We start from the raw sequence: 25,329 nt of genomic DNA on the forward strand, positions 1-25,329 counted from the left end.
GGATGGTGCCCACCTTCAAGGAATGCTGGGCCCTCAAGGGGGCGCTCTGCCGAGTCGAGGCGGGGCACCTGCTCCTCGCCCTGTAACACCCCCGGCTGCTCAAGCTGCGGCGATGCGTCCAGCGGGCCGAGGCCTTGGACTTTGCTTCACGTGGGGTGAGCCCTGAGGCCCCCCATGGGTGTCCCCGCTGGCAGAAATGTAAATATGTAAATAGACCTTTGGCTCGCTATGGTTTTTTTAATCTAGAGTGTACGGGCAGGCCTTGCAGGCCGGGAGCCCAGGACCATGTCCGTGAGGCCCAGGTGTTCAGGCCAACCTGTACATACTCTCTACTTGCCCCGATTTGTCACCCTCCCTGGAATAAACGCTTCTTAAAAGTCTTTCTTTCTTTCTTTTTTTTGGGGGGGGGGCAATTATGTGCAAAACCGTGGGAAATGCCATTTTTTGTTGTGATTGCAGAAACTGCCATTTTTCAAAGTTTCCACAAAAATCACGATATAAGTAGGCCCCTAGAAATATGGGCTTGGCAGGGTGAATGTAACATCCTAAAGCTGCTCATCACTCTGGGGTTGAGAATCCTTAATCACTATAAAATACATTTAAGGCAAATGGAGACCTAGTTGAATAGACTAAACACTCTTAATAGACTAAACCCTCTTTCAGTAAATTTTCTAGGTTCTGTTGCCACTGTATATGTGTGCATGAGAAAGATAAGTGAAATTTCAATTGCAAAATGCGAGGTATGATGTGAAGAATGGGGCTACATTTGAAGATTCATTTGTTGTGAAGCTGGCCTCCTGGTTCTGTCCCCAGGACATCTTGGAATAATCGTATTACCCAGTGACCTGAGAAAAAAGCTCATTTTCTGTTTGAGTCAGTTAGCCTGGTAACCTAACTGGAGAAGACAGAAAATAGGTGTTAGATAAACATTATTGAATTGTACAATCAAGATTTCATTCTACTCCTTTTCTACTCAGATACTGCATTTTCTGTTGCACTGCTTAGTATTAGTTCCCCTGTGTTAACCTTACTATATATTTTATCTATTTTGTTCTTTCTGCTGCATAGTTCTTCTATAAACTCGCTTTCTCTATGTCTGTTTCCCTGCTCCATTTTCTTATACCCATCCTACCATTTTGCCACAGAGTAAGTGCCCACTTTGTTAAAATGTAGCCTATCCAATTTGTAAAGGTCCCATCTGTTCTACTACAGTCCCAGTATCTCACAGGCTGGTGACCTTCCTGCAGTAGTTTTATAGGCTATGCATCTGTTATTGTTTACCGGGTCCTGAACATAATGTTGCTATGATAAAGCTGAACCCTGGTTGGGAATGAGTTTCTGCAATGTAATCTGAAGCTGTGCAAGTGAAACATTTGAAACATTTTTCCTCTATCATACCGATTCAAAATATTGCAGTAAAAATGGTCAGTAGCTGGGTTGTGTACTTTTGAAATTTATAGAAAATATATGCACAGATATTTGTTATCTTTAATTTAAACCTGATTTTTCCTACTCATGCTGGTATGTTTTAGCCTGGCTGGCACACATCCTGATGGGAATAAGAGCAGTATATATACTCTGGACTTGTTCACAGAAGGCATTTCTCTTGAAAGCTATTCTAATGGCTTCTATGGAAACTTATGTATGAGTAAACCTACCTTATTTTTGTTCTATGACGTATTCATTTTTACTGTGTTGCTTTTTGAGGCAAATAGACCTGAAAAGCATATGAACAAATTGTTGAGATTTGCCTTTGTTTTGTTTTGTTTTGTTTTAACCCTAGCTTTTTCTGGGCAAGTTGGAAATAAAGCCGCTAGATATTTTTACTTACTAAGTGAGTGTATGTATGTATATTTTCTTATATGTCTTTCCCATGTACCTTGATTATTTTTACAGAGTGGGAATATGGTTAACAGAAAACCTTGAAGTTAAGATTTTGGAATTATTTTTTTCTACTTGTGACACTGACACCTTGCGTGACCTTATTATTGTCACCGTCTCCTCGAATCACCACTTATTCAATCCTAAAATGCATACATTAAGTTACCTGGTGGGCTGCCAATGGTCATACAAGGCTTAACTAAAGTTTTGTAAAGTTCTTTAAGACTTTTCAGGCCTTTTAAAGTGAAAAGTAGTAACTTGAATAATTTTTAGCATTAATACTTATGATGTTGAACTTATTGGATGTGTGAGTATTAGAAAGGTTAGAGTAAGTGAAAGGTATTTTTGCTTGGTTCTGAGCTTTTGTATTTTTGTATTTGCTAGAATGCATAGGCTGAAGAAATTGTTTTTCAGGAATCTAACTGAAACTTTTTTCCTTGGCCAAGGACATTTTAACATTTCATATTAGCATGTTTTAGACAATGGATGACTTGAAGTCTGAGGTCATAAATTTTTTTAAGTAGCCATGCTGTATTGCATTTCTTTTTGATATGCGCTTAAATTTTCATTTACTATTATGTTGCTGGCTGAGGGCCGCTAGCTTTCCATCATGAGAAATGGTTGCTGAATGAGATTTGCTTCTTTCCCATCTCTGAAGAGATGTGCATTCTTAAAGCAGGTGCTTGGATCAGGAAGGGCGAGTAGATGGTTCTGTGGGAATACACTTAGCAAAGCAATGTCATAAATAGGTCCTGTGTCAGTGTTTGGTGTAATGTCTTGATATGTGTCATCATGAATTATATATTATTTTCAGATTTATCACTTCCACTGATGAGGGACACTGCTTCTTTGAGTGAGTTTTCTTCATGACTTAAAAGATTTACTGATGCATTGGAATTCCCTATATTGGAGGTTCAGATGAACTTTAGAAACTCAAGATAAGAACTATAAATCTGTTATAAACCGGGAAGCCATTTCTCAAGGTATATGTTTATTGACAGAGCCGTATAATTCTGTTCTGCTCCTCATTCATGTGCATCAGAAAAGATTCTTCTTTCAACAACACGAATGAAATGTGCAAATCTTAATGCAGATGGAACACCCCGTAGGTTATTTATCAACAAAGAAGTCGTATCCATTAGAATGCATTGCACAACGCAGTTCTGTCTCATAGTTAAGGACAGAAAATGGCCTCAATGCATTTTAATATCCTCCTGCAGATGTCCTAAAAAAACTGCTGCTACCACATCCTTTGCCTTGTGGACATGCTATGTCTATAGGTGTGTACACAAGTGCTCTGTGCATGTTTTATTGTGCTGCAGTATAGAGCACTTTTTATAGCTCTACGAAGCTGCAGTGCTCTTAAACAAGACAGCAGTTCAGTGTTTGGGGTGGAGAGGGAGGCCTTTGAGTCTCCCTGCTCTTTCCAGGTTAGAAGGCAGGGGTGCTCTGTAACTTCCTGGGGCATCTCCACTGGTCAGAAATTTGACCAGCATACAAAAGTTATTTAAAGCACTGTAAGTTGCTAAAGTGCTGTAAAATACAGCGCTTCAAATTTAATAACTCATTTAACAAGGGTTAATTTAAAGCACCATTTTTGAAGTGCTATAAAGCCGTGCACTTCTGTTAAGTCACAGCAATAAAGCACTTTAAATGTCAAAAAAGCAATGTTTGTATAGACCTATAACTTTCTAAAATTTAAGTCCTAATATGGACTCCAAGGTCCTTGTTTAGGTACCTGTAAAGCGATGTAATTTTAAACAGCTCATTTCAACCAGATCTCATTGAAGCGAGTTTAATTTTAATAGAGCTCCTCATCTGAAATCAGCTTTAGAAACAGTTTCTGTGTGGTTTCTGGTCCATTTGGAAATGAGTCCACTCAGTTGGCTAAACATAGACTAAAAGAAACACAAATGGAGCCTCCAGCTTTTAAAAAACTCTTGCTCTGTGCCCCTGATCTTTGTCCATAGTCCAGATCTTACTGTATCAACCAAAGATATTCTGTGGCAGAGTTAGTTTGCACGATGCACTACTGGGATAGCGAAGGGAAAATTGTACACTGAGAGAGATTAATCTTAAAGTTACTTCCTGAACACCATGTATTCAACATGAAAATGCAAGGAAGGCATAGAACAGCTGTAGCCAATAAACAAGTCCTTTCTTCAACTGCTCATGTTGAATTTGTTTTCCTCAATATAACAATACTGATGGCAATGGGTTTTTGAAATCTTAAATGACTCAAAAATCCTTGATCGCTGACTGTGCTGCTGAGATTAGTGACAGCAAAGGTTATCAACTTTCTGGAGATTATTTTCTTTTCCATCTCTCCGTTGGTTTCCTTTTCTTGTTGTTAGCAGTTGCATATCTCTTCTTCATTTCCCGTCTCCTTTTATTTTGTAATATTCGATGCGTAGAGTTATATTGAAAACTGCTCCTATGGCAGAGAGCATCTCACATACAGAATCCATTTTCCATTCAGGTCCAGCTTTATCCCATGTTATGGTTCAGGTAGGACAAAATGAATTTCCCTAGAGACCTATTAAAAGCCTGGATAGGCTCAGTTCTAAACAAGGTCTTATTAGGAGCTGGTTTATACAATGTCTTAATGATATAATTATTGGCTAGCGGGTTGTATGTATGAATGCTTTCTCTTCCCTCCTCCCCCTATAAATGCCCCAGTATCAATGTCAATAAACCAGTATGGTACTGGTGCACCTTATTTTGGTGCCTGAACTAAAATAGACTAGAGCTAGTATCAGCACTTTGTGCCAACTATAAAAAATGCTAGGGAATATTATTACTTTAAATTTTTGACTTATATTTTATGGCTAAAGTGGCTAATATTTTTTTTAATTTAGGCAAACACTATGACAGAAGTATCACCCTAATTTTATGGCAAGTTTGGCCCCCCAAAATAGTGGCTCATTGTCCAAATGATGTAGGCAGAAAGGCAGTCCATGCAGAAAGCTGGTGTCATGTTGCAGTGGGCACATGGAACAATCAGGAATCTATCATCACTGTTGCAAAATTATACTGAAAAGCATCTTTGATCCAGTTGGTTGGTAAAGAGCAGAAGGGACAGCAGCAGTTATTCACATGTATAAGTGGCAAGTGTTGAGTGCCTCGCTTCATAGGTGATGGCTTGATTTACATATCCTTTCCCAGCCACTTTTCGTTTACTCCTGGTGATGTCCTATGGCTGGCTTTGGATTTATTTCTTCACCCAGAATTTTTTGAAATCTTGCAGCATGTCAGTAAGACTCCAAAAGTATTGGAAAACTCAAAGCTAGACTAGCATTCATATTTACTTCTGTAGCTTTTAATTCTTAAGTGGTCTGACTTTTCAGTATCATACCACTAATCAGATTCTCTGTTGGTTTTAAACTGTTTGCTATGATGCTTTCCAACCAAAGAGACTTCATAACTAAATCTTTGATATTCATTTTTGGGCAAATGATCTGTGTTTATGACAGCCTCCCTCAAAATTTAGGAGAGCAGTGGCTTGCATCTAATTGCATTAGGAAAATAAGCCATAACTTCCTACATACAGGTGCCAAACTTATAAAGATGGAAAAGGGGATTGAATCCAGAAAATCTGGCACCAAAAGTACAATCTACTACTGCAGGCACAAAGAGTAGCTTATCTACTAATGGACAGCAGGCTCCCCAGTCTCACGGGGGAAATATAAGCCCACTTTAGAGCACAGACAGACATAACAATTGCATCAATATCAAATGTTACTGATATAAATCATTACAATATAGCTGTTGCATCTGCATGCTTTTGTAATGATACAAGCATAGCAAAACTTCTGCTGTTTCATTCAGGGTTATGTTACAGTGATTTAGCTAACTTGGACCATGCAGACATAACAGGTTGGAACAGCTGATGCATGATCCCATATGGTAGCTGTCCCACTCCTTATAAAGTAGTTGAAAGCTTTGTTTGTCTGTGTCCTTACTAAGCCAGTGTATTTGCATAATTAAGGAGTTTTCTCATTGGGTCATATTTGTTTATGAAGATGTCATAACAAATAAACATGAGCAAATACAGCGGAGTAAAAAAGCTTGATAATCCAATGACAGGGTCATTGCGAAGTATAAGGTTAAGAGTAACCACACCATGGCTGCTACAGCATGCATTGTCTGTCTACAGGGATAAGAGTATTTGCCTTATGAGGACTTCATTTGAACTGCTGCAGATAGATGGCTGGTAAAGTGCAAAGATAGACTGAATAACTAGTATACAAAGTGTATGTTGGAGTGGAACTAGGATATATAGTAGTCAGCCAAGTTTCTCTTCTCTGTGGTTTTAAATGAAGAAGAGTCTCCAAGGGGTTCTATGAGGCAGCAGCATTTTTGGTTCAGGTATGGGATGTTGCAGAAGAAAGGCATACTGTTCTTTCTCTTGCCCATGATTTTGCAAGAAGCCTTCTGTAGATGCAGCAGCCTGTCCATCTGGAGCTCCTTGCATTATCAGATTCTGTATTTTTCATTCGTCTTCCATAATGGGAAATAAATCCTCTAGGCTGAAAATAGTCTGTATTGCTTATTGCATATGGGGTACAAACGTGACCAATATGATCATATTTTATATTCTCTGGAATGAATTGATTCACTTGCATTTCACTTTCAGAACTGTATGTTAGCTCTGCTCAGCTGGACAAGAGGAGAATGGCATCCAAGTGGGAATTTTCTTACTCAGGTCTGGCAGCTGCTTTCAGTACTGTTGATGCACAAACTGCTTCTGTATGTTCCAACACAATTTAGGTGAGTTGGAATTAAAGAAATTATCACTGAACATTTAAGGAGAATCAACCACTTCTGGCTGTGTCCCATTAACTAATACATTAATGTTCTTCGTTTGCTAATGTGATACATTACAGCAATGTTTCATTTTGTTCTTGACAAATGCAGTGAGGGTTCAAAATATTTATGAAAAGGTGTGAAAATCCATGTCTGTCATGGGCTAACTCTAGTAGTATGCAAGGCACTTTGTGCACACAGCCTACTGGTGAGTGTTACATGCTCCCCTCTGCCTGATGCAGAAGATAGGAGTTGTTTAGCCCCCAGCTAGAGAGCCTTGCTTCTTTGAGCTGCTGAAGTTTGAGGTATGCTTTTGGTCTGGATGTCCCTGGTTGTCCCTGGATGTCCCAGTCCTTGGTTTGTTGCCAAGAGAGTGGCTGTCACAAAATGGTGGCAGATGTTTATCTATAAATGCTTAAGAAATTGTATGCAACTCTCTCTCATGGCAGTTTAACTCTGTGAAATCCTTAAAAAAAAAAAAAAAAAGAAGACTGGAAAGAAATTAGCTGTCTTTGGGCTTCAGCATGGAGAAGTAGTGGGCACTGAAGAAAAAGTACTTATCTGGCATTATATCAGCACACCCTAATACTTCAGAAAATGGTGCACTGGTAGATACTGTGCGTGCTGCAGCTACGTAGATGCCTGCTCTGAGAGAGGGAATTCAGTGCTAAGGAATCCACCAGAAGGGGCAACTATAGTTTGTAGTCAGGACCTGCATAGGTTGTTGATGTTCCAGTGAAATGCTGGATCATCATATTTCCCTAAGGCGTCCTGAACAGATATTTCCTCTGGCCATTTCAGCTAGGGACAGAAGTTAAACATAAACTGGTTTAAGTGATTGAGAAACTGGTTAAACTTATAACAGAACAGAAGCTCAGTGCACACAAACCAGTTTCAAAATGGCTGAAACTGGTTTCAGATAAACCTGGTTGAATGTAGTATCAGATTTAACTGAATTGGGTCAAACCAGTTTATGAAACTTCTGTCCCAGAATCCTTCCTGGTTCAAGTTAAATCACAGTCCCCCAGCATCTTGGCATGCTTTCTAGCCCTGGGCTGGGCTGGGCTGAGCTGGGCTGTCTGCTCCAGAGAGCAGGGCTGATACCATCCCTCTGCTCCCTAGCTGGAGTAGTGAGGGCTGGCTGATGTGATGGGCTAGCTGGTAGTGATTTAGCCCGGGGGTTTTAAAAGAGTAAAAGATGATTGGAGGACTTGGGAACTCCCCCTCCATGTCCCCTGATTGGCCCCTTGGGTCACCTGGAGGGGGATAAAAGGGGCAGCACAACTGACTCAAGGGAGACCAGCGAGGGACCACAAGGAAGGAGTTTCAAAGAGCTGACAAGAGCTGGGCCAGCAGGGCGGGAGCAGTTGCCCCAGAAGAACCTGAAGGAGTGGGACCTGCAGGCAGCAGTGGGACCCTCAGCAGCACAGCGTGCGGCCGGCAGGAGAGGCTCCCCGCTGGACTCCAGGATCCCCCTACGAGAGGCTGCAGCCGGCAGGAGAGGCTCCTCAGCTCCAGCAAGAATCTGAGCAGCAACCTTAGAGGTTCCTAGCTCTGCTTCCAGCTCCTCCAGTAAGAGGCCAGGAAGCTCGACGTAAGGCAGGGGCTCCTGGAAGGTCAAGACCCCTAGCAGCTTGGGACAGTACTAGCACTGGTGCCTGTGTGGTAGAGTTTCTGCCTACTATGTGGGAGAACTGAGTTCAAGTCCCATTTGGGGTGAGTGAAGTGACGGGGAGAAATTCTTGTTGCAGTGGAAAAGGGTCATTGTGTTTTTTCCCCTTTCCCCCCCTCCAGGTACCTAGGCCCTATATTCCTTGTTGTTTGATGTTTTGTATTTTGTGCCTTTTATATTTTGCCAACCAGTATTGTTTGTTCTGCTGTTTGTGTTTTATATTTTGTTAACCCTATCTTTTGTCAACTGGATGAATGTCTATGATTGTAAGTCTAAGCTTTGTTGAATCCTGCCCCCTTCGGGCATTGTAGTGTCCCCTATGCCCCTTGGTTTATACTGGTTTGTTTCCAGTACTGTTCTCTCATTAAAAGGTATATGGTTAAGTCCCCATTAGTAATCTGGCTCTGCTCTATAGGGAGAGGAGAGTCCCTACACCTCCCACAGCGCTTGTGCGCCTGCTCTGATCCCTTCAATTGGAGAGGGGATACCTCTTAGAGTACCGCCCGGGTTACACTGACAAGGGAGTGGGGGGCAAGCCCAACTGAGGATGCAGGCTAGTCTGCAAGTGGGGGTCGGGGGGGAATGACTACTCCACCTCCCGGCAAACCCTGGCTGGGGTCCGGGATGGGGGGGTTAAACGCCCCTTCCCCTTCTCAAATTTACTACTGGCTGCAACTGTGGATTACAAATCCCAGAGGTACCTGGAAGCAGGAAGAGGAAGTGATGAGCAACTATGCAGAGTCCTGCTGCTGTGATTCTGGATTGCAAATCCAAGAGACCTGGGGGGCAGCAGGAAGAGGAAGTGAACACACAGCCCGAGAGCTGTGCTCTAGTGCCTCCCAGCTTCCGGTCTGAGCCACTGCAGGCATGTGACTGCATTTCCTGAATCAAAGGTAAATATCTGTTCACTTGCATTTCAATTTAATCTGTGCAGTTTAGACTAACCTGCAAAGACTGAATCTATTTAGCCTCGGGCTTTTTGACTGTCTGTACCTAGCCCTAAACTATTCTCTAGACCAGTGATTCTCAGTCAGGGTTGTGACAGCTGAAATTATATCTGTGTGATACAGGTGCTTGCTGAAGGCCCTATGAAGAGTAGACCAAGTGTTTTTCTATATTTGTTTAGATATTAAGCTATATGTTGTTGCTAAAAGCCTAATTAAAGATTAAGATGTAGTGAGGCCTTGTATAAAGTAAGGCCTAGTAAATTTAGCAAAGCCTTGAAGTAGTAAGGCCCTGTGGTGTAGTTAAAATTACCTTATCAAAGAAATGCAAGGCTTGTACTGGTATTGGTCAGTCTAAGGACAGTTGAAGTAAAGGGAATCTGAATGGTTGTACGTTATCAGTATCATTCAGAAGCTTTAAATTGGCTGGAATATCTGGAAACCATTCGGAAGGAAGATACAGCTCTGTGAAAAGGATTAGTTAGCTGTTGCCTGGATCAGTGGGCCCATGGACCTCGAGGAGCCCAAGGACTGCATTCCAGGGTCCTTCCCGGTACCCCTTTGGACAGTGCTGTTCAGGGATGCCTGACTTCACTGAACTTCATGGAAAGAGAAGCTTGCTGTGTATCAGGCATCAGAGGGGACTGCCGATAAGTTGCTGACATGAATTGCTTTTGTTTGTCTTGTTACTACGCGTAGTTGTGTTTTTGTTAAGTCAATAAATCTTTCTTACCTTTCTACCCCCGACCATACTCTCAATCCCGAATCCTCCGCAGGCAGCTGGGACAAGGGTGCAGTGAGATCCCTTGAAGGGGGGTCACAGGAAGTGTGAGGAGGTAAGCAGATAAGGGCGGGCTTAGGCTCTCCCATCCTGGCTGCTCTCCCACCCCCACTACCTGGGTCCTCTGCAAGGAGGTAAACATTGTACTAAAAAAAATGTAGTTTCTGAAATGGGGTGTTGCTCAATTCACAAAAGTTATGGAGGGATACCACAAGTCTAGAAAGACTGAGAACCACTACTCTAGACTGCACCTATGACTTTTGTGTTCGTTATGGGCAGGTAGTGCCAGAGCTTATGCTGTGGTCTCCACATACCTGAGGCTTGTTCTTGTGGGCTCTCAGCCTGGGATTCTGCTGTCAGAAATAAGTTGAGGATGGTGTTTTGAAGAATGAAGGGCCTTTTCCGTCTCTGTCTGCACCTTGTGGAATCACTTCCCACAGCAGTTCAAAGTAGCTGCCGAGATGCTGGCAGTGTTTGCCGTGTTTGACAACGAAGCAGCTAACAATTGAAGCTTATATATTTGTTAGGGTTAACACATAGCTGGGAAAACTGTATGTGCCTGAGTCTTGTGATTTTTAAACTGTCTGTAGATTCATGAAGTAAACCTTGCCTTTCTATCTAGATCTGGTCCATAAGTAGAACACTACACTGGCCCAAAGTAGGTAAATGATAATGAAATATTCATTGCATCTATTGCTCGTGCATGTTGCTAATTGGCAGTTTAATTTTGTAAAACTTTATTGACTAGGTTTTGATGTTGGGGAGGAAAAAAGAGAGAGAAAAAGAGGTAACTTAATCTCTGGCTTCCTTTTATAGGAAGTTTTCTGCGGTTAGAACCTTCAGGGTGTCATCATTGCATCACTGGCAGGTGCAATGAAAAAATGTATGCTTATTCAATAATATAATAAAGTAGTTGCATTAATCCATCTCTTTCTTTCCTTCTTTCAAGACTGTAGAAGTTAGCAAGTGAAAACCTCTAAGAAACCTTACACATTTTTGGAAACGGGAATACTATCCTTTTCTGTATGCTCATTTACCAGCTTTCTGAGAATAACTGGCAACTGATCACATACTTAAGAACTATATTGATTTAACATAGCTGAGCTATTAATGTAGAAAGGAAGAAAATTCAAAGTTCTGCCTCCCAGGAAACTGTGTGAACTATACCTCTGTAAATCTCTAGTATGAACTGTGGATGGTTACTGTCACATCAAGTGTCTTGCCTTCATTCCTTGCTGCTTTGTGTACCTGGAATGTTCTTCTCTCTCATGCAAAGTTTCTTTGTATCCCCACCTAAAAAAATTTCCCACAGTGGTTTGACTTCTGCCCTGATCTTAAAATCTAATGCTTTTAAAAACATTTTGAAACCAAAGAGAAGCACTCACAGCCAAAGAGAATGGTATAATTCAGACTGTCTCCATTTTCTAATTAATACATTGGTGCATAGCAGCATTTGAGACTTCCTCTTGCAAGATGTAATCCTCACAGTGTAAGGTCCCGATCTTGACAAACACTCGGTGTGCAAGCCAAGGACTTGGACCCTTGCTGTATGTAAAGCCCTATGTTATGCATGCATGGTGCACTGTATACAAGGAATAACTGACAGACCTTGGGGAAATAGGGCCAAGAGGTGGGGGATCTGGGTATTACATCGTAGTATTTCTCAACATTTTAGACTTGAGGCACCCCTGGAAAACCACAGCTCTCAATTTTCCCTTGCCTTTTGACTACAGAAAAATAATAGAGCAGTTCTCCTGTTGCAAAGAACTTGGACCACAACCGGGCAGAATATTTTTAACACTACAGATTCCTATTTGAAATCTTTGGGTTTTTCTTGTGACTCATGTTTGCAAACCTAACAGTGCTAACATTGTGTGGCACCTTTTGAAAGGATCTTAAGGCATGCCAGAGTTGAGAAATCTATGGACTTCCTGGTTTCTCTTGTGTGTGTATATACATTTGTTTTTTTTACACTTTATGGACAACCAGAAGTTGTGATTCATGATCTTCACACCTGTAGGTGGCAGCATCCTCCTGCTCTATCTAATACCAAAAGGCCAGTTTTCATGTTTCTGTCTTGATTAAGAAAGTGAAAATTAGAGGTGAGACTGTCCAACCCCTCTCTAAGGTTACTCCTGTCTATGGATGAGCCCTAAGTGAACTGAAATCCTTTTTAGACATCTGTTCTTTGTAGACTGCACTCGTTGCATTTTCATTCTAAACATGGCTTCGTCCTTTTGTTTTTGTGCTTGTCTTTTTTCTCTCCCTCTCTCTGTTTTAATTAGTTCCATTCTGCTCCCTGCTCAGGCTTCCAAGATTTAAGATCTGTGAGAAGCTGCCTATCAGAGGCTTAGGGAATTGAGTCTATTCAAATACTGGAAACTTGTTGCAAAGAAACAATTTTCAACAAATCGGCATCAGAAAAGATGCGTATTTTTAGTCCTGTTTTAAAATAAATTTGGTGGTGGTGATTGTTGTTGCATCCTGAAAAGGCCAAAAATAGTCTGAAACAAATAAACTAAAGACTTGGGGGCGGGGGGGGGGGGGGGGGGGGTTGAGGGGTTTTGTTTTGGTTTTTTTTTTAAGACCGTTATTCTGATTCTTCAGGCTCCCTCTTCACTGGCTATAGACAGGTAGGCTTTTACTTCATAATGACCATCAGGAACAAGAGGAGAAACATAGCTACCAGACCAATACATTATTTGCATTGCAGTACTGTTCAGAAGAAAGCAGGGAGGATATGCTTATGTCTTAAAGAGAACAGCCCTGCCCCATGTGGTTCATTGCATCCTTCTAAAAATAGGGATGGGGCATAACAGGAATAATTTAATAAATTATTCAATAGGTGACAGATTCCTTCAGGGCAGTTAATAATATATTTGGAATGTTCTACAATAAAAATTATTAAAACAAGTTTCTGGCTTGTACTATGGGGGGTTGCCTGCTGTACTTCTGTCTTTCATGAGATTCTTTCTCTAGTAAGAACAGCCAGCAATCACTCCTCTGCCCATATCCACTGTTCTGTTGTCTGCTTGCAGAACTTACGCATGGACATCCTTTTCAGTGCTGGGAACCAGCCAAAAGACAATTGACGTCCTGGTGTACCTCTGAACGACGTAAGAGTAAGCCTTAATTATTCCATCTCGAAGGCCACCTAGGATAGATAAATTGGCCAGGGATTACACACAAAAGGCACAGACAGAAGTGACAATTTTGCTTGATCTGGCCCCTAAAAACATTCTACAGCCATGACCAAACACAAGTGCATGGCAGCGGAATGCTCTAAAAGGTCCTAAGGGTTCAGATGAAGATGCTTCAAAGTGGAGCACCTTCATTAACTTATATCTGCATTCGCTGGCTGCAGGATTAGGCAGCCCTGCTCCAAGTGCTGTTTTCAGAATGGGAAAGGGAGTAGAGGGAGCTTGTTTTGCGGCTTGCCCGGCTGGTGCTAAAGGGTGGGGTGGGTGAATTGGAGGTGTGGGGGCTCCAATCTACCTGCTGCACCCTCTAGCACCAGTTGGACAACCCCCAGAATGAGCTCCCTCTGTTTTCCACCCCGTCTCCCAGTCTGAAGACAGCACCAGAGCTGGGAGGGGGGCAGTGGGGCTAGGGGAGAGTGTTTGCAGATTCACAGCCACTCCATATTGCAGCTAAATCCCCCAGGACCCAACAGCAAACGTCTGTTGTGTCCAGAGGATCACTGAAACTCAGGGGCAGGCAAAATACGGCCCATGGGCCAGATCCAGCCTGCAAGGCACTTTCACTTGGCCCACAGCACCCACCTACAAATTATGCCCTGCCCATGAGGTTGGGAGCAAGGTGCCCACGCATGTGTACACCCCCCAACATATCCTATTGAGCCTCATACTCACCCTTGTAGGCAGAAGGGCCCAGCCCCATCAGCACATAGCTTCTGGGCAGGGCTGCTGCTGCTGCAGCTGACCCCATGGGAACCTGCTTGGCTTCCCAGGAATCCAGCTCACTCTGGGCAGCAGGTAGGGAAGTGGTAGGGGTGAGGACAGTGGGGCTGCAGCTGGTTGGAAGCATGGAGAGCACTGCAGAGCCCACACCCAGAGGGGTGGCAGGAGTGCAGAGCTCGGCCGGGCAGGATGTGGGAGTGAGGAAGGGTGGTGTGTGTGGGGACTGCCCACACGTTCCCCTACATGGTGTGCAGCTTGTGCTGCCAGCAGCAGCTGCAGGTAGGGCACTCAGGGTGTTCATGTCTGGTGCAGGTGTTGGCTTCTGGTGGGGTGTGGCTGTAGCCTGCGTGGCGCAGGGGGAGAGGGGCGTAGCCTACCCAGCTGCCTCTATTGTGTGCCTGCAGCTCTCACACTTGTACTGGGGGAAGCCCCATGCTGGAGCCTGCTGCCTTCCCCATCCTCTGCCATGCAGGTCCCCAGACTCTGCCAGGAGTGGAGGGAGCCCCGCCCCCTGCTTCCATGAGGAGTCCAGCGCAGGGCTTCTCCTGGTGTGAGTGCGGGAGCTGAAGGCATGCTGCGTGGAGCCTCTGCAATAGAGGCGGGCTGGGCAGGCTGTGATCCTCCCCTCCTCCCCACCAAGTGCAAAGCTGGCCAGAGCTGTGCCCCACCAGGTGCCAGTGCCTGCACTGGGCATGAGTGCCCTAAGCCCTCCTGACTGCTGCTAGCAGCAGGGGCTTGCGCCATGTGGGGGAGTGTGTGTGTGTGTGGGGGGGGGGGTCCCCACACCTGGGAGAGTCCTCACACCCAGCAAACCTCACGTACCCACACCTTGCCCCCACCAACATATACACATACCCCAACATACCCTATGCCCCTGCCACACACATGGCCACAGCCCCTTACAATCTCCTCTACACCCCCCCACACCCTACCATACACATCCCCCCCACATCCTCAACACACTATATAAGAGTAAGATTTTATTTTTGAGTTATTATGCAATCACCTCTATATAGACTACACAAACAAATCATGGCAAAATATTTTTGTAATGAAATTTAAAATATGTTACTGTAATTATTTGGCTTCTTGTGTATGATTTTTTTCTGGTTCTAAGATGACAACCCCCGCCCTTCCAAAAGCAGTGTTTGGAGGGGGGGCAAGGGAAGAGACTTTTGGTGGCATGGGTTAGGGGGCTAGGGGGTGGGACTTCTGGTCTCGTGTGGTGGCCAGGTGCAGGGCAACTGTGAAGGGGCAGGGCTACTCATGCGGCCCTCAACAGCTCACCAAAACACGTGAAGCGGCCTTCCAGCCAAAATAATTGCCCAGTCCTGCTGTAACTCATAGTGCTTCCTGCAAACCGCTGTGAGTTACAGCAAGGAGCTGCACTCTGTCTTTGCCGAAAGGTTCTTTGTCTATGTCCCTACATCAGGAAAGGGGTGGGAACAAGTGCTGTATGGCTGTTCTGCCAGTTTTATTCTATCCTGGGATTTCCTATTCATGGAGTATTCACAGCTACCTAATTAGAAAAGTTTTCCAGTTCTCAAAGCAGTCAGACAGGTATCCAGCCCATTGTGTTTCTCAAGTGGTGGTAGTTAAAGTCACTGTTCCAGAAGGACACTCCCAATACTGCTTCTGATAATACAGTAGGTTTATCTGCTTCATTGAAGCTGCTTGGCTGCCATCCAATAGCTACTGCTTCTCTCGGCAATGTTATCACATGGCTTTTCCACGTTCACCTTTTACATTAGGAAATGAAGCACATCTGTGTTTACCATACCTGTATCAGGGTTTGTATCATACATGTTAATTTTCTCAGAGGGAGTATGAGCATTCTTTACTTTTGATGGCAAAAGACTTGCAGTACTCTGTTCCTATGCATCTCCCATTGGAAGATACTTTTTTATTCTTCCATCTTTATACAACACTGAGAGTTTTGCTTATGCTTTCTTATAATATGAAGAGTCTAGATTTGAAATGCTGCCATTTCCTGATGGCTCATAGTGTTTGTTTATTATGGTGAGACATGCCCAAGCTGCAAAATTCAAATATCATCCTTTTCATAGCTGTAGGGCTCATCCATTTTGGCACTACTTCTGATATTATGTTTGATTTATGTAGTATTCTCCTGGTAAAGACATAATGTTAGAGAAATGGATGCCTCACAAGGTGAAAGGGAAGACTCCTCTGTGCCTTTAGTCACAGTTAGTCACCAGTCACTTCTGGTTTGTGAAACGTTGACCAGTAGTTTGGCAGGCACAGCCATCGGGCTTACCTATATTTGTAAATTGCTGTGGGATTTTGTGTATGTGCTTTGCGTGTTCTGCAGCAGCTGTTGTGCCAGTAGTCCATATGCACCTTTTGTTTTCTAATCAAGATGCTTTCACCTATTTGTCCTCACAGCATAGTGAAATTTGGTAGTAAGTGCTCAGCATTGTAGTCAGGCTTCCTAAGGGCTTTGTTCCACCCCCGTGCTGTGTGCATTCTGGGATTTCTGTGCATTGACAATGGAATACTATGGGTTGGGGTCAAGCAAAGCATTTCCCATTATTTCATTGCCTTCCATCCCATCACCCTCCATTTTTCTGGGAGTGGTCCTGTTTTCAAAACATTGTCAGGCAGCATGGAGGAAACGTGATACTCATGCAGTACATTAGAAATACACTTCTAATAAATACCTCAGGTTTTGCACTCTAGAATCAGGGTGATGCAGGCAGCAGAGCAGCACAAGGAGGCTGAAAGCAAAACAGTGGGACACTTTGACATCTTCTTGTTTTCTGGAGCATTTTCTTTGGCTTCTAGGCTGGCCCAGGTAACAGTGACCGTAGGGACAGAGTAGTGCAGCAGTGATGGCAGAACATCAAGATAACAAGAACTGCTTTCCTAAAACTTGCATTGGACCATTTCTCTGAGAGCTCCCTTCAGTGTTTTGTCAACCGTTGATCCTTCCAGATCATGGCGTATTCATGAGAGGTGACCTAGACTTTTGATGCATATGCGTATGTAGGAGTTTTTTTGGAGGAGTGGAGGCTGCCCAGACCTTCCATCCCCGCTTTAGGCCACTGAGACGAATGCTTCCTTCAGTACAGTGAAGCATTTGGCCATTGTTATCTGGAAACTAACTTGACTTTTTGTATAAGAAAATTACAGTTTGCCTATCTAAAGTCTAGCTAGAGCACCTTTGCCCTATTGCAGTGTTGGAAAGTGTGCTGGTGTTGCTCCTTTAATCAGCACTTTGTTGTGATTCCTGCTTGTAAATGTGAACTAAATTAGTCAGACTTATGGGCAAAATAAAGTTCCTCTCCCCAGAGGTCATTAAAAGCTAGGTTTTCTGTACGTGAGGCACAAAGCATGGCTGGTGGATAAGTAGGAGTGTGAACACAGGTTCATGAACTCCATGTGAACCAGAGCTGCAAAAGTCCATACCTGGGCCAGGACAAATAGAGAGTAAATGGGCAAGCAGTCCAGGTAGTCAGCAAAGCATTAAAGTCTGCAACAAACCGTGTTTGTGGATACTAGGAGCGATAACGTGAAATAATTCAGTGACCTGCAGCAAGATGGTACCATACAATTAAAATCATCAAATGTAATAACAGGAAAAATGCGATCCAGACGATGATAGCCCCATCAATCTGTGACCTCAATAGTATGAAAGGCTTTAGAGCAAAATTTGATGGAAAGAAATGCCTGGAGATAAATTTGAAGGCAACAAGAAATCTCTCCAGCAAGGTTGGAATGTAGACAAGTTGTTCCACAGGAAAATCTTTTAGGCTGATGTTTAAAATAGGAATTCCCCCATTCTCCAGATATTTAAAGCCACTAAACATTGTTTTGGTTGTTATGTTTAAATACGCTTCTTCTGATTCAGTTAAATGTCACTCAGTGCTGCCACTGTCATTCATGTGTACTTAAATTGTTCTTGTTCTTGACCATGAATAGCAATACATTTACATTGCGCGGGTGCATACACATTTCTTGTTACAATGCTTTGGTCAGCACTGTTGTTTCTTGTGTTAATAGCATTGATTCTGCTCAGCTTCAGCTGTCTTCTCCAACAATTGAAATAATACCCCTGGCTACTCCTAAGGTCATGCCTGGCAACTACATGATCCCCAGGGATGTACCCTGCCACATGGAATTGACATCAAAGCTGACACACCACCACTTGCACAAGATTATTTTTCTCTATTTTCTTTGCTTTGAAATTGCTGTGCGTTTTCCAGATACTTCAGTTGATTGTGGGAGTCTTTTGCATACAAGAAAAGCAACCAAAAGTATAAATATGAAGTTTTTGTATATGTTTTCCCTTTTGATAGTAAGCTGAACATAAACGTGCTCAACAGTATGAGGCATTTGCCTGCTATGCTTAGTGCTGTTTTTAAAATGTATGCACCACTATAAAATGCAGGGGTCTTAATAGGCTTCCCAGCAAGAATGGCATTTAACTTATGTAATTTGTATGCGGTCGAGAATGAAGGAAGAAGCAGGCTATAAAAATCCAGTAGTCAAAAGATGGTGATGGAGATACTGGAGAAGATGCGAGTCTGTACCCAGTTGTTACAAGGCTGGCTGTAAACTAGGTGGTGTTTCACTGGTTTCTGTTTTTATTTTGACTGTGGTGTTTCGGAATGCCAAGACTTAGGAAGGAAGTTTGTTGCCTGCAAGACAGTTTTTTGCTGGAGCAGCTGGTCCCCTTCTTAAACTGGCATCAGCACCATATAACGAAGCAGCCCCAGTGTGTGTGACAGACATATCTATAACAGTTCATGTACACAGACTTCAAACTGTACATCCTAATCATAATCATGATAGAGAAAACAATACAGGTTTATAATTAGAGAGTCCTTTGCAGTTTAATTCAACTGGGAAAGTACTTTACATTTGTAATGTATAGCAATTTGGATAGTATCCTTTTAAATAGTTGGCTAGACCTCTGCTGGTCCTTGCTGTCTTTTATGTTCCAGAAACAATGTGAACCCTGAGGTTAGGGACAGAAATTACACATAACTGGTATAAGTGATTGGAAACTGGTTCAAACCTGTAACACAACAGAAATTCAATGCACATAAATTGGTTTTGGCCATTTTGAAAGCGGTTTAAGATAAACCTGGATGGATGTGGCATCAGACTTAACTGATTTAGGTTAAATAGGTATGTTGAACTTCTGTCCCAGATCCCCTCCAGATTCAAGTTAACTCACAGCCCCCCAACATCCCAGGATGGTTTGCACCTCCCCCACAAACCCCTCTCCTCTCTGCAGGGTGGGTGAACTAGCTCTGGCTCAAGCTGCCTGCCCCAGCTGAGCAGGGAGGCATGCTCTAACACCCCCTGGTTTCTGGCCTGAGCCCCTACAGGCATGTGGCTGCATTTCTGGAATCAAAAGTGAATGTCTGTTTACTTGCTTATCAGTTCAATTAATGCATCTTAGACTAACCTGCAAAGATTGAATCAATTCTGCCTTGGGCTTTTTGACTGTTTGTACTTAGTTTGACAAAGCAGCAGTATATATGTGTGTGTTTGTGTGTGTGTGTGGATGGGGCTTGCATGGTGTATATAGTCAGTAGACATGGGTGTCTGGATCCTACTGCTCCTGTGTGATTCTTCTGTATAGTAAAATCTTCATTATCTGGCATAAGTGGGGAATGCTGGGTGCTGGTAATGTAAAAATACTGGTTATCTAAAAGTACCAGAGCCAGAGGGGGGGCTTTCACATGGCATTGGTGGTGCAGGGTGGTGGATGGTGGCGGCAGCAGCAGCGCACGAGGGGTGGGGGTTGCACGCTGGTTGCATTCAGTGGTGGAGTGGAGTGGTGAATGGCGGTAGTATGGCGGCAGCATGGGGTAATTGCACTCAGCGATGCAGCGTGGTGGATGGCAGTGGCGTGGTGGTGAGGTGCCGGTTCATAGAGTATACCAGCTAGTAAAATGCCAGAAAACAGGGATTTTACTGTATTATGTGTATGTAATCAAGTGTGATATAAAAAAAAAACCCATAAAGATGGAATTCTAATCCAGGAATATAATGAAATAGAGTAGATCTGACCCAGTCACAAAAGAGAAACCTGAAGGCTAGTTTGGAGGGTTTAAAGGTTTCATTACTATCAGCATGTGAAACTGTATACTCTCATTTCAGTCTAGCAACTTCTGATTTCAAACTTTAACCCAAAGATAGGAGTGTGGTTAAAGGCTGCACATAATTACAGAAAAAGTCTTGGCTACTCCCGGGGACAAAACTTTCAGAAGTGTCAACCAATGTGTAAATGCAGAGCACTTGCAGAGGTGTCACTATACATTTTGGTGATCTGAACAAAATTTGGGGCAGAGGTGAGTGTTCCTGGGGCATCTCCAGCTGGGTTCCTATGGCCAGAGGGGACAGGGTCATTCCAGATGCAGCAAAGACTTTGGGGGAAGGGGGCATCATTCTGGTGCCCACTCTACATCTGTGCCCAGGGCTGTTGCTCCTCTAGTTATGTAGCTGAGTGCTTGTCATATTTGTTGTTACAAATGGCAGGTAATGATACTGAAACAGAGCCAGAGACGGCCTGTTCTGTGTAGCACAAGATAAATCCTTGCTGCTGTCAGTTGCCATAGTACAGCGTGCAACTAAGAACGAACTCATTGCTGGCTAACTTAGGGGATACTATGCATGGATGGATTTAGGCACGGGAGCTATTTAAAGAGATGTTTTCTTTTACCAATGGCAGACTGCTGCCGTGGGCTGCCTGTCCTCCTCTGGCATGTTGTTGGCAGATGCGTAACTGGTAAGCCTCATCTGCCTTACGCCCATCACCCCTACCCCCTCTTCTGCTGTGGGAGGAGGTATCAGCATGACTAGCAGCCACGGAGATAAAGCAGCAGCTGCTGGATGTTAGGATCTTCCCCTGTCCCCCTCCCCCACTGCAGGTGCTGCTGCCACTCACCCCATTGCTAAAAGTGCCACTGCTTAGCATTTCCAGTGACAATCAGCAGTTGTAAATTCAGCAGTGAAAAAGGCAGGGGCTCTTGTAGGGGCATTCTGGCTGCTGCAGGGTGGATCCAGTTGCTTTTGGGCTGGATCTGGCCTATGGGCTGTAAGCTGCTGATCCCTGTCCCAGATCTTTCCAAGGATTTCTTACAGCAAGTCTTAAGCCCACCATAACTTGGTCTGTGGGTTAGCAAAAAGATCTGCCCAAGGGAGAGTTAGAAATATTGGTGTGCAAGCCTTTCAGACTCCAGCCAGGATGTGCTGCCCTGTTTAATGCCAGGCTTAGATTTCTCTACCCTGCAACATGGAGTGCTTTCTGGTTCCTCTAGCTTCCTTTCACTCACTCTTTGTCTTCACTGTTCTTCCCCATGGACCACTGTGTCTGTCTACGTGATTTTGTCCTTTCTGGTCCTTTTTGTGCAGCTTGATCCAGCATGAGTATTCTCAGCATACCTCCTATATTAGAAAGATGTCAGACTTGGATTCCTGTTTCTGGCCCCTGCTATTACAGGCATTATGCTGTTTAAATTTCTGAATGGGATTATCACATTTTATCTCTAGCTTGTCATCTTTGATCAGTCTGCTCCCCCTTGATCTCTAGTATTCAGCCAACAATCAAATTTTGTAGCAAAGTTATTAGAGGCCTATGCTGTTGGTTATGAACCTGAGTAAATCAAAACAAACAAACAACCCCCCCCCCACTGTTTTCACAGCTTTTACTGTGGACGTAAGGATTTTGATAACGGCGCTTCTCCAGTTGCATAAATCTTCCCTTTAGTATGCGTCTTCCTATACCCAAGATAAGATAATTAGTGTGCCCTTCTGATTGAAGGGAAGTGCTCCTGCTCTTAGGACTGGAAGGGACCTTCTGGGTGCATGAGTCCTGTTCCTTGTTATTGTACATAAGCACAATATATGGTTCCTTTTCATAAAATGATCAAGCTCTGTTTTCATACCTGGTAGGTGTTTTTTTTGCCCCTACTAGAAGCAGCTCGGAAGGCTTTGTCAGAACCTAACTGCTCTAGTACTAAGGAACCATCTTCTGGTTTCCACCTAAATTTAATTATGGCCCGTTTTATACCCATTTGTTCCTGTGCCAACCTTGCCCTGTAGTTTAAATAGATCTCCTTCCTTGGCATTTACTCTGGGATGCTTTTATTGATAGATGTAGCCCTCATTTTGCTAGGCTACACAGGATCTTTTAGTTGCCTCTCATTAGATAGATTTCTCTGGTCATAGTCATAGCTCTTTTCTGCCCCTGTTCCAGCTTCAATTGATCTTGAACATGGCGGACCAGAATGGTACATGGAATTCCAGATGAGGTTGTGCTTGTGCCTTGTAAAATGGCATTTGTGCTTTCTGATCTCTACTGGAAATACAGCAGCTGATATATCGTAGGATCACATAATGTGGGTTTTTTTGTTTGTTTTTTTCATGGCTGCACTGCCCCAGTGGTTTATAGTCAACTTGTGATGACTAGTACAGTAAGAGCCAGTTTTTTGGGCAGGGGTGCCACAAACTGGCCTAGCACTTTTCCTGAGTACCTCTCCAATCATTTGCCTATCCTACCTACTGTTTCACTTGTTGGTCCCTGACTTGTGCTCATCTGCTCTGCTGCTCTGCTTTCTGCTCTCTACCTTAACGGGCTGCTCTGCTTTCTGCTTCCTGCCGTATCTGCTGCTATGCTGCCTGTTCCCTGTGTCATGACAAGCACAGAGACTGCCTGTGCCACTTGTGGCACGTGTGCTGCAGGTTGTGCCCCCCTCAGCGAGTACACTCCATTTTTGTCTCCTCAGTCATTCCTAGGTAATTACCTCTGAGTTTGTCATTTACATTTTGTAATATTTAATTTTACACCTTTTAGTCAGCAGGGGTGTCTCATTCTTTTTGCATGATATCTCAATCTTCCTTTGTGTCACTAGCAGTTCTCTTTAGTACATTCCCACTTCTTGAGTCAAGGTCATTAGAGAATATATTAAGCAAGATCAATCCCAAGACAGAGTCTTGTAAAACTGAACTAGTAACTTTCCTCCAGTCTAGTACCACTCCTTTCAGAGCTATCTGTTGCCATCTCCCTTTAGCCAGTTTCTCACCCACTTTGCAGTTCTTTTAATCCCCCTAGTAACTAGTACTAGTTACTGATAATTCTAGTAATTCTTCATGTGTCACTCAATTGAGTGCTTTAGTGAAATTCAGATAGGTGTGATCTACCTCATTTCATTTATCTAGAACTCTGGTTATCTTATCAAAGAAAGCTATATGATTAATTTGGCATGATCTGTGTGTTGGTAGATGGTAAACTCATGGTGCATATTATCCCATTTTTCCATTTATTTTCTTTCATTCCGATTTTGTTTTGAAGCCTTTCATACTGTTGAGGTCAGTTTGATGGGGCTATCATTGTCTGGATCACTTTTTTCCTGTTACTATATTTGATGCTTTTAATTGTATGGTACCATCTTGGTTGCTGATGGTGCAGGACAAGGGGTGATGTGATCTAGAGAGGCAGTTTTGGGCAAGCAGGGAAAGCCAAACCTGTCCCCTGCAATTGGCTTTTCCCGCTGAGCCAGACTCTTCTGTGATCATGGGGAATGGGTTGGTTTGAGCAGGAAACCATGACTTCCTTGCTTACAGAGAGGCACCTTGAGATTCCCCTCTTGTGTGCCTCTCTGTAAGCAGGGAAAGCTGGGCAGGTACTCTGGGGCCTTTAGGGGCCCTCAAGCCCCCAGAATAGGGCTGTGCAAAGCTTTGGTCTCTGGTTTGATTTGGTGGAGATTTGGCTTGATTCGGTGGCCAGATCTCTGAATACCTCTGAAGGGTCTCTCTGGACCCTTTAATCTCTCTGAATCAAATCGGAACCCTCCAAATCGATTTGGAGAGATTCAGTGATTCGAACATAGAAACAGCTTTAAATATTTTTTCTACATGCCTCTAGGTAGTAGGTGGCTCGTCAAGGCTGTGATGCTGGAGCATATGGAGTGTCCCACAGGAGTGCAGGGAGGTCCCCAGAGTGCTCGGCAGCAGACCTGGAAGTGGACCAGAAGCACTTCCGGTGCACTACGGGGCTGTTGGAGAGCGCACAGGGGCCCCCCCATGCCTACCCGGCTCGGTGACTGGTACTTCCTGGGTCTGGGGGGGGGGTCCCCAGGGTCCCCCTGTGGCCAATTGCTGATCTGGAGGGGTGTGGGGTGGGGGGCCCTGTGCACTCCCTGGTGGACCTGGAAGCGGACCGGAAGTACATCTGGTTCACTTCTGGGTTCACCGCCAAGCATGTGCCGCCCCCTCCCTGTGCTCCTGTGGGACGCTACATCCGCCCCGGCATTGCAGTGTTCATGAGCCACGCTGGTACCTCGAGGTATATAGAAAAACCATTTAAAGCTGTGTCTGTGTCTGAATCACTGATTCTCTGAATCGACATTGAATCTTCAGATTTGGATTTGGCTGAATTGAATCAGGGACAGTAATCTGAATCAACGAATCGAATCACTGTCCCTGTTTCAGGCTGAATCTGAATCGAATAGGGGCCGCTCTGCACACCCCTACCCCAGAACATCTGCACGGGGTGTCTGGAGACTGAGCAGCTCAGGCTGCCTGCACTCTCCTGTCTACTGCAATAAATGGCAGTCTATTACTATCTTTTGTCATGCCACTGATTTTTTCTTTGATGTGGCACAACAAGGGGTAGTGACATAATCTTTTTGCTCACAATTTGTGCTGGCATAAAAATTTTGACAGAGGCACAAATGAGATGTCACATCAGGCAACATCTGTTTCCGCCTTTAGGGACAAAAGGGGTAACTAACCCTTTCCATCTCTTACCTCTTTGCTGAGGTTTCCAGCAGGGCAGTCATTTGCAGTTGTATGGACCCTTGTTCAGTAAAGACAGGACTGGACCCTTTTCACATAGAACAGAGTGGATAATAATTTTGACTGGAGGGTCGCTTAATGAGTTTTGTTGAGCTGTCAAGGGCTGCAAGGGTAGCCCCGCCCACTGACAGGTGTCCTGCCCCCTGGACCTTTGCCATCAGAAGTCCATCGCCTTACCCCCAGAAATACTCCTTTTGTGAGGGAGTGCTATCTTGGAAACAGAAAAAAGCCAAATTTTATACTAAAAATCAAACACCTACTATTACATTTTAATTTTATTTACAAAAATATTTTTGTCATGATTTGCGTTTGCACAGTATGTATAGAGATGATTGCATAGTAGCTCAAAAATAAAGTTACTCATATATTGTGTGTGGGGTGTGGTTGGGATGTGTGTGTATGTGTGTGTGGTTTGTGGGGGTGTAGGGTATGTTGCAGGGTGTGTGTGTGTGTGGGGGCAGGGTGTGGGTGTGTAGGGTTTGGGGGGTGTGAGGG

The 25,329-nt window shown here is 43.8% G+C and overlaps 1 long non-coding RNA gene across 1 annotated transcript in view; it reads left to right on the forward strand.

The window, feature by feature from the left end:
• Positions 1-2,699: 2,699 nt before the first annotated feature.
• Positions 2,700-25,329, forward strand: part of LOC112551150 — a 155,192-nt gene continuing 132,562 nt past the window's right edge. The window contains exons 1-2 of the long non-coding RNA XR_003095340.1: positions 2,700-2,864; positions 6,518-6,651. This is a non-coding gene — a long non-coding RNA (uncharacterized LOC112551150). The remainder of the gene's footprint in view (positions 2,865-6,517; positions 6,652-25,329) is intronic.

Source organism: Alligator sinensis, unplaced genomic scaffold (assembly GCF_000455745.1).
Source record: "Alligator sinensis unplaced genomic scaffold, ASM45574v1 scaffold814_1, whole genome shotgun sequence".
Lineage (NCBI taxonomy): Eukaryota > Metazoa > Chordata > Crocodylia > Alligatoridae > Alligator > Alligator sinensis.